Source organism: Castor canadensis, chromosome 10 (assembly GCF_047511655.1).
Source record: "Castor canadensis chromosome 10, mCasCan1.hap1v2, whole genome shotgun sequence".
Classification (NCBI taxonomy): domain Eukaryota; kingdom Metazoa; phylum Chordata; class Mammalia; order Rodentia; family Castoridae; genus Castor; species Castor canadensis.
This window is the reverse complement of record NC_133395.1, coordinates 148,027,484-148,037,697: the sequence shown is the minus strand read 5'-3', so window position 1 is coordinate 148,037,697 and position 10,214 is coordinate 148,027,484.

The window sequence follows — 10,214 nt, the reverse complement described above, 5'->3', positions numbered from 1 at the left end:
ATCCTCTTGCTTAGTATCCCTATAGCTGGGATTATAGGCATGTGTAAAGCCTTCCTTTCTGGATGTAAACTGATCTAACTCTTACTCTTTCTTCCTCATCCATGCATTGCACATAGATCTAATGACTTGAACTACAGCAGCCATACTGTGCCCTCAAGAAGAGATCAGATTTTACCCTAGACGGTCTTCAGCCATTGAGCAGCACTTTGGACTTCTCACTGTATGAAACACTGAATCCCTAATTGTTTACATCACTGAAGTATTTTTTTTTTTTCCAATCAGCTGTCTGGGTCCTTCTGCTCTGATAGAAATGGTGTCTAGGTGAGAAGCTCTTCCAGTTCTGCCCTTGAGTCCTGGTCCTCAAGAGCCCAAGGCCTAGGGGCTGCACTGCAGACCCAGAGGCTCCCAGCCTGAGAGCTAGGGGTCTACTGCCATGGCAGGTATTGCAATCCTGGGCTTCCAGCAGTGGTGAACAGCGCCTGCTAGTGTTCAGATCCTGAACAGTGTTTGTTGGGACCCTCAGCCCTGCAGTGTTACTTTCCGTCCTTGATCTCAGCTAGTTGTTCCAGCTCTCCAAAGTAGGGTGTCTGGGACCCTCAGTTCTTAAGGCCTGGCAGCTCCCTGGAACTCTTCCAGCAACCAGGGCCTGCCACTTCTGCCATCTCTGGTTACTAGCTCAGCTCCTTCTACTAGAAGGAGGTAGCTGTGCTTGGTGATGCATGCCTATAATTCCACCACTTGGGAAGTTGAGGCAGGAGGACTGACAGTTCAATGTCAGACTAGGCTACATAGTGAGAGCCTATCTCAAAACCAAACCAACCAAAGAAACCTCAGGAAAACGAAGATCGAAAATAGGCAGGCAAGCCAGGCACTGGGGTGATGCCTGTAATCCTAGCTACTTGAGATTGGGAGGATCAAAGCTCCAGGCCAGTGCAACCTGGCCAAACAGTTTGCAAGCCACCGTCTTCACAGAAAAGATGTGGGTCATCCCAGGAAATGTGTGAATGGAAGAATCATCGTGCAGGCTGGCCTGGGCAGGAAGTAAGGCCCCATCCCTAACAACTGGAGGAAGATCACAGACACAGCTCAACCAGTAGAGCACCTGCCTAAGTTCCAACAGCAGGGCTTTTCTTGGCTGAGTGCATAGGAGCGCAACTCCTGTTTATATAGCTAAAAAGGGGGTGTGGCAAGGGTGTTTGCACCAATCACAGCAGACTTTCATGCAAATAAGGCCTTTGTTTGCACCAATCACAGCAGTCGCTCCTGTACAGGAAGGACTGTTTCTGGACCAATCACAGGCCTTCTCCTGGGCCACAGGAGAACAGCGCCCCCTCTGGCCTGGGTGGGAATGGCTGCAGGTCATCCAGACTTCAGGAGGTTTGCGATGGCAAAAACCTGGGCACTAGCTGTTTGAAACACTGTGACAGGGACAGTGTCTTCTGGAGCTGGAGCTGCGCTGTGGTCACAGTGTGGCTTCCTCAAGGCCTCCGTGGAGTGTTCAAAGCAGCGGGGCTGCTATGAGGACAGGATGACCAGCTGCTGGGCTGACAGTCCTCTGCTCAGGGCAGCGGGGCACCAGGGAAGTCTAAAGGTCACCCCGACCCCCCAGCATCTCAGCTTATTTACAGGAAAAATAAACAGGACAGAGGTAAAGTTAGTGACCGGTAAAGGCCTGTCGCTAACATCAACAGTGCTCTAATGGTATTTAACAGTCCCCTGCTCCTAGCCAAATACCCCTGGGGAGAGTTGGGTTCTTGCATGTCTCAGCTGGGTTTTGTGGGTTCGATGTTAGCCTCCCTATTCCCCAGGCTATCCTCAGCTCACACCGTGATGACCTTCCTAAACCAGGCGAAACTGTGCACCCTTTTCCGGTTAAAGTCCTTCCTGGAAAAGGCTGTTGTCTCAGTAGACGGTGTGGAGAACAAGTCCCAGCATTCACAGCCGGTGGTACTATAAGTCAGTCAAGCTCTGAAAATAATTGGCAATAGCTTTGCAAATTAAAGGCACTTGTACCTTCTTACCGGAATCCCATTGGGTCCACAGAGCACCCTTGCCCAGTGACACATAGGACACAGCAGAGCGATGGGCCTGTCCCAGCGAAGGCCTGCATTGTGACTGGTGGCCATGGGTTTCCACCCAGCTGGGCCCTGCTGGCAGCAGTGGAGAGCACAGAGACCTCACCGCCTGCCACAGCCCAGCAGGAAACATTCCAGGAGCACCTGCTTCCTGAGGACCCCGTGGCTCCCGCTCCTTCTGGGCGCTGCCCCTGCGCTCAGTGTAGGGGAACCACTGGGCTCTGACCAGTCGCTCTGCTCTGTGTGCAGGCACAACCCAAGGCCCTGTCCTGGGGCCACCTGTTCTGCTTAGGAGCCTGTGGGCCATCGAACTGGCACAGAGCACCACCCACGGTCACACAGACACACGACTCACACGAAGGTGTGCACACACACTGTCATCCACACCCTTCCTATGGGTGAGGACCTCAGTCCACTGGGCAGACGGAATGGATCGCATAAGGCATTATAGGTACCTAGAACTGGACATGGGCCGCAGTGTGTGTGGACGTGCACTGGCCGCAGGACACCTGGTTGAATACCTGGTCCTCTGCAGCATTCTAGCCAGGCAGCCTGTCCCTCCCCACTTCAGTGTCCTGTGAAGGAACTGTGGCTGACACTTCCCACGGATGCTCAGCACAGGGAAAGTGCCAGATGAATTGTCTTAATTTGAACTGTTGTTTTGGTGGTAGAGGGGTTTGAACTCAGGGCCTCATGCTTGCTGGGCAGGCACTCTATCACTTGAGCCACTCCACCAGCCTGAGTTCATGTGAAAAACGTTCACAAGGCTTGGCTCAAGTGATAGACTGCCTTCCTAGCAAGTGTGACGCCCCGAGTTCAAACCCCAATGCCACAAAAAAAAGAAAAAGGCAACAAATCTGAGCAACACCAAAGCTTGGTATCAAGACCCATGCTTTTTCCTCCAGCTCTCTCTGAGACTGGGCGATTCTGAGTTGGTTCTCTGAGGCCACACCTGTCTTATCTCATGGACGTCCTTCCTTCACTGCCCTCGGCCTGCAGAGGAAACTGAAGCTCAGAGAGGTTCTGTTGCTCTCTGGAGGTCACACAGTCTGCAGCAGACTGGGGCAGGCATTGAGAGTCTTCATGGAGCGCAAATCACCCAAGGCCCCAGCACGGGACCCTGTAGGTTAGCACTGTGGGTAGCCTGTGGGGCGAGGAGGGAACTTGATGGAGACAGAAGGCACGGGAGGAACTTTCTGTAAAGATGGTGGCCCACAGGAAACAGGGTGGCCTCAGTGAAGCCCAAAGCCACAGCTGACTTTGGGCTGTCCATCCAGCTGGACTGGGCACAGGTCCCAGGCAGCTCCAGGGCTGCGATCCTGGACAGGCTGTGGCGCCGTGGGTGCGGGTGCCAGGGGAGGGTGGGCGGTACCAGGGAGCAGTGCCCAGCTCCATGGCCACTGGGGACTTCCCGAGACTTGCTCTGTCTACCACCCTCAGGCACAGCCCCATGGCTCACGGCTCCTCTGAGAACAAAGCGCCCTGCAGGAATTCCGGCCCGCCATGCAGTGCATTGTGGCGTGGGGCACACTGCCAGCTGCTGCTCCACAGGCCGCTCCCAGCCCAGCCCAGGGACCAGCCCACCAGGACCCCTGACTCAGCCGCCTGCATTCCACAGCTGCTTCCACACTGGCTTCACCTCTCCCCTTCCTGACCCTGGGAAGGGTCGCCTCCGACCACGACCACTACCACAGGGCGGGCGCAGGGTCGCTTCCTGCTGCACGGTTCCAGACAGTGAGGGAGCAAGGGTTTCCTTCCTGAAGAGCATGCCAGCCCTGCTCTCCTCTCCCTGCTGAGGCCGCAGCCCTGTCCTCTGCTCCCCAGCGGGGAGGCCGGGCCTCAGCCCCGGGACAGCTACAGGGGCCTCGGCCAGTGAGTGACACCGGCCTTGGGCCTTGCAGGGTGGGTCAGGCACAGGACTGTTGCACAACCAATTAGGAGGTGGCTCTGCTCTGCCTGGTACAGCCCCAAGCCCCTTGTGGTCATGGTGACCTTGGCCTGCCTCATAGCTACCCTTGTCCTGTGTCCTGAATCCAGTTCAAGCTGCTGCAACCTGGCCCCAGACCCCAGCTCCTCCTTGGGCCCTGCCTCCCCTGGCACAACAGCCTGTTCAGACTGAAGTCCCCCAGCCAAGACCCCACGTCACTCAGAAGGAAGGCCAGCCACCCTCCACCCATCCACTCAGCATCAGAGTTCTCCCCAGGCTCCTCAACCCACAGGCACACAAGGCCTCAGGGCCTTTGCATGGCTGCTTCCTCTTCCCGAGAGGCTGTATCTCAGGCATTTCTATGACCGTGTCTCAAGTCTCCTCGAATGTCTCCTCTCTACCTAACTCACCCTGCCCTCTCATGCCCTCCCTGCCCCCACCCTGCTGCCCTCCCGTTCCCCCACCACACACCGCCCACAGATTCTTTGTTTATCCAGCTTCTGGATCATCAGGCTCTTCCAGACATCGATGTCACGAAAGTCGGGGATGCTTTCTGCTTTGTCCACAGTGTGGACACCTGGAACAGGACCTGGTCCTTCGAAGGTGCTGGACACACAGCATGAACACTGCAGTCCTGTGGGAGGTTCTTGAGCTGACTCAGCCGTGTCTGTGCTATTGGAGCCTCTGCTGGAAGTGCCTGTGACTGGCATCATTTCCTCCTCCTGTGGTAACTCACTCTCATCCACTCTCAGCTCCTGTGATTTGTCCAGGGTAGACCTGCCTGCCTCTAGAGCTGGGTCACCTCAGTCATAGCAGGTCACTGCCTTACCTTCCTTCCCCACAGTCACAGATTCAGAGATGGGTGCGACCCAAAGTCAGCCAGAAGCAATCTGTTTCCCGATGGCCTCAGGCTGAGCAGACCTAAGGCCTGGAGTTGCTGCAGCCACCTTGCCACCAGGAGGATGAAGTCACAGGAAAAGGTGAGGCAAGGAACAGGACAGAAGGAAGCCAGAGGTGGTGGTTTTGATGGGGCTCAGTCTCTCTTGCCCTTGGCCTGACCTACATCTGGATTTCCAGCTCTTCACATCGTTAGTGCTCACCCTGGTTCAGCCAGCCCAGGCTAGGTCACTGTTACTTGCTGCAAAAGAGATCCTGACCTGGGTCTCTGGAGGACTGGGTCTTCCTCCACCCCAGTCCAACCTCCTCTCTTCTGCAAGGACAAGACCTTCCTGTGCTTGTTTGAGTCTGGTCTCCTCATGCAACTTGTCTTTGGCGCTGTATTTGGCCTCTTGCGTGGGTCCCGCCTCTGTGGTGGCCACGGATTGGTCCCACCTCTGTGGGACCCAGCCCTTGCAGCCTCTGGGGCTTCTGAGTTTTTTAACTTGTGATTCACTCAGTTGCCAAACACAGCCTCACTGGGGATGTCTGAATCCTCTCCATCATCTGGGAGTTTCCACACTCACAGCCTTCTGTGTGGTCCAGCCGTGCTGCACTGAGCCCTACAGGGAACCCCTAACCATGCCTGCCTGGACGTGGTACCGAGTTCCTGTCTGCACGGAGGCCTTTGCCCTGGCCATTCCCTTCACAGTCTGTCCCCAGAGTGCTACAGCCTCACTGCTGAGATAATTGTCACCTCTTCTGAGAAGCCTTCCCTGACCAACCATCCCTTCTACTCCAGTTGTTTTCGTAGCAGATGTCATGCTGGAAATGACTTTAGCCACGTGTTTATCTCACTGGAGGACACGCCTCACTGGAGGAGGGCAGCGAGTCAGCTCTCCCATGTCCCCGTGTCCACGCTCATCCTGCACTCATACACTGCCTGATTCACTTCCTTGATGATGGAGGCCCCTGTCTGCACCACCTGGGCTGAGACCTCAAGGCCGTCCTCCGCGGCCACCGTAATAGATGGCTGAGCTACGGCGGCTGAGTCTGTCCTGTTCCTTCCATCCTTCTTTCCTTGCTCCAGCTCTCAGCACAGCAGGCAGGGACCCTCCATTGGGCACTGCCCTCCCTTTTCACCCTCAGCGAGGCTATGACACTTATGGAGTGCTTCCCCTGGATGTTCTCTGTTCCCTGTGCTAGTCAGCTCTCAGCTATGGCAGCAAACACCTGAGACAAATCCACATAACACGAGGGAGGGTTGACCTTGGCTCATGGTTTGCAGATTACAGTCCATGACCCATTGGCCAGGCTGCTTTGGGTCATGGAGGCACATCGTGCTGGGAGCTCTAGGCAGAGGGGGCCTTCTGGCTCATTACTGGGAGAGAGAGACAGGTCCCACTAGGCCTCACCACCTCCCAACAGTGCCAAGCTGGGACCAAGCTTTCAGCACATGGGCTGTGGGAGGCTCCAGGTTCACACCATGGCCTCTCTTCACCCGGTGTCTGTTGTCTAGTCGCCCCACGTGTTTCCAGCGGAGGAGATGGAATACAGGCCTGTGGAGGTAGGAGGCTCAGCCTCCAGCAGAAAGCCCCCAAGGCACGAGAAGATGGCTCCTCCTCCACTTGCCCCCCCACATATACACTTACATACACACATACACACAGTGTGTGCTCACACAGACACGTGCACATATGCACTCCAGTATACTTGACTAGTACACTGATTGGAACCCTGGTGCAAAGGAATCTGGGAAATGAAATTTAAGCATTCCAGCCTCTGCATTTCAGGAGGCCGGAACAGATGCCAAGGGCCCATTATGGCCAGGGTGGCCTGGATCCTTCTGTGCACCTGGAGGCTGGGCCCACTCACGCTCTCCTGATGGTCTATGCTGTTTGTGCAGAGTGTATGCTGGAGGAGGAGTGCTGTGTTGTCACTCATGAGCCTGACTTCCCTCAGGGGAAGTGGGGACCACTCTGTTCTTCATTGTTCCCTAGGGCCCGAGGAGACCCAGACGGGGAAGGGGCTCCACTCCTCTTGCCAGCCTGGAAGCACTACTGGCTTGAGCTGCCTCAGGAGCCATCTGCAGCTTCCTGCCTTGGCTTTCTCCCCTCCTTACTGGTTGGGTCTCTCCACATGCCTGCTGGGCTGGGCCCTTGCTGTGAGGAGCTCTAGGGAAGAGGCTGGAGGCCTAGCTCAGTGCTACAGTGCTTGCCTAGTGTGCACAGGGCCCTGGGTTCCATCCTCAGCACCACAAAAATAAATAAATACACAAATAAATTAAATGCATGCATATCTTTAATCTTCTGTGCAGCTGGGAGGGAGGTCAGCCCTGCAGAGTGGAGCTTGGCTTGATATCCCTTGCCCACCTGGATGTGACATGCAACACAGGTGAGGCTCAAACTTAGCTGGTTAGGTTCAGAATAAACAGAGTCCAAAACCCCTCCCTCCTGTACACACACTCTTCTTCTCTCTCTCTCTCTCTCTCTCTCCTCTATCTTTCTTCCAGGAAAGTTAGATCAGGCCTGGCCTCCACCTGAGCACTGGCAGCCCCAGTGATGCCAACAGATGGGTTGGCATGGCCCCAGACAGAGAAGTTCCTGTAAACCTCTGGAGATGGCTCTATGATGAGGCCTTTGCTGGGTCACTGGAATGAGAGGAGGAAAGGGCGAGGGGCAGGAGGAGGCTGCTCCCAGGCTGGGGCTAGCACCCCACCCCATGGGTCTTAGGAATGGGGGTTCTTTTCTGGGGCACTCTTGCTTCAGGTGTGTGTGGACCCAGGGGTTCAAAAGCATCGTCGGAGCCAGTCTCTCCTTGTATGTTGGATCTGTTTTCTTCTCTGGGAAGGCTCTTCTAGCACTGTGACAAATAGCCTCCACTTGCCCAGGGCCCTCACTCTCCCAGGTTCAGACTATTGTCGGGCATTGCCAAAACCCTGACATCTGCTCGGCTGGGCAAGCTGGCACGCACTTTTGTCCTGAGCCAGTCAGTGCAGGGTGGAGTGCAGGTCTGGCAGTGGCAGGGCAGGGACCTTGAATGAAGACTGGGGCCTGGGGCGCTGGAGGTGCTGGGTGGGTTAACGGTGAGACAAATGCCTGATGACCAACAATGACCACGTGCCTCAGAGGCCAAGAGGAGACAGGTTGTGGAAGTCTGAATGGGGGATCCTTGTGCTTGGGGCTGGCGTAGGAAGGAGCCAGACTAGAGGACGAGAGGTCAAAGGCCAGAGATCTGTTCTTATGTAAGACCTGTGATCGGTGTTTTAAAATCACCATATTTGCATGCACGCCCCGTCTATACCTCCCTCTTGTCTAGTCAGCACCTCAACACCTCCTGTGCTGCCATCTGCAATGGCAACATGGTCCTAGGTCCAAGGCTTTTCCCTGGGTGGAGAGACAGTCAGTGGCAGCCACAGTGGAAGTGCTGAGAAGCTATGAGGAGCAATACCAGAGGGACATGGAGCTGCAATGGCTGAGCTTCTTGACACCCGAGGCCAGGTTCACTGCTGTGGCTGCCCCGTGCTGGGCCTTTGGGTTTTGGAGCCCAGAGCAGAGGTCTCTGGTCTTCAGACCTGAAGCTGTGACGCTCCATGCTCAGGGCTTGGAGCTGTAAGTCTCTGAGCCTTTGGTGTCCAAGGCCTCAGGAATGCCAATGCTCGAAGAGCAGAAGGACCCCAGCCGGTGGATGGGGAACAGCAGCTCTCTGTCCACGGCTGCCTTCTGGTGGCCTGCTGAGTGGCAGGTGCTGCCTCCGCCCCAGCCTCAGCACTGCCCCGCCCCTGTCCCAGTTGCTGCATGTGCCAGGAAGTGCCAAGGATTCCCTATGTCTGAGGTGGGAGGCCAGCTGCCTGGCCAGGGCCACAGTCAGCCTCTCCCGGCTGCCCTTCCAGAAACTCCCCAGCCCCTTCCTGCCTGGCTTTCCGCCTAAGCCCTTCCTGGAAGCTGGGCCCACCCTGCCCCCAGTCCAGGGCCAATGTTTCCATGGGTGGGTCGCCCAGGCTCTCCATGCAGAGCCCACCTCCTTCTACTTGTGATATTGAAAGTTTGGAAAACAACTTGGAGTCTGGAATGAGAGTCCACACCCCCTCCAGACCACTCCTATGAAGGCAAAGCTGGAAAATCGGGGAATTTCTATTATTTCTATTTAAATGTTCATGTAAAAATAAGTTAATGGCGCCTTATTAATGCAAACAATGCTAGTACAAGGTACGTCATTTATAAATATATAGATTTTTGGCTGTTTGCCCGAAAGTCGTTTTTTTTCCTAGGGAGTACGCTATACCAAGTTTGGTGGCCTTCTCCTAGTCTGTTTCTGCTCAGTCCTCACCCTGACCCTGTGCGCCCTCTGGACACTGAGGAACTTGGCTTTTCGTTTGATTGCTGAGACACAGACACCCTAGAAAATGCCCGATCCGTGTCACTGAAAACAATGGCTGAAGGCCCTTCGTATTGGCTTCCTTCTCGAGCTAGCACAATGGTTCCCAAAAGCTTCGGGCTTGCAATTAACCCGATCAGGTCATGTTCCCAGTCCTCAACTCATCACAGTGACTCTGACCGGCCAGCTGTGGGCCACACAACATACCATGTACTTGCTTGAGCAGTGACATCAACCCTCCCAAAACATCCTAAGGAATTTCCCTTGGGAAATGTTTGTCATCTGAGGAAGGGGGATTTGAATGGGGGCAGTCCATGTCCCTACATTCATATGGCTGATTTAAGCTGCTTAGAAATGCACCGATGTCTTTTCAACAATCACGCGTTTGTTTTTCTTCTAAGAAGCGGGTGGGAGACACATCAGCAGGTGGGATGAGGAGACCCTATTGACAGGCTGGATGTAGGAGAGGGAGGAGAGGACAATGTGGAGGTTGCAGGATCCATAACTCCATGGTGGTTTAGAAGGGACAGGGACCTGGGAGGAGGAGCAACACCACTGTGCCATCCTGCAGTATTGAGGTCTGCATAGGACAGAAGCATGGGGACCATGAGGCTGGAACTTTATTGACAATGAGGTGGGAGCTGAAGCCATGGGTGGAAGGGAGAGGAAGCAGAGAAGGAGTAGCCAGAAATTCAAGAGGAATTCAGGCAGGTATGGGGAGAGGAAGTCAAGGAGGAGGGATGAGAGCTTCAGATGGTCTGGGGGATGAGGGTAAGGACTTCCCGAGGAAGCTTCAGCAACAGTGTGGGAGGACCTGGGGAGTGAGCAGGTGCACACATGGAAGGCAGGAGTGTAGACGGATTATCAGAGGCCCTCCCAGGGCCTCCATCTACTTTAGATGCCATGGTGGTGATCCTGAAGCCTACACTGGCTGTCTGGGCTTTTCCACTTCGGCCCTT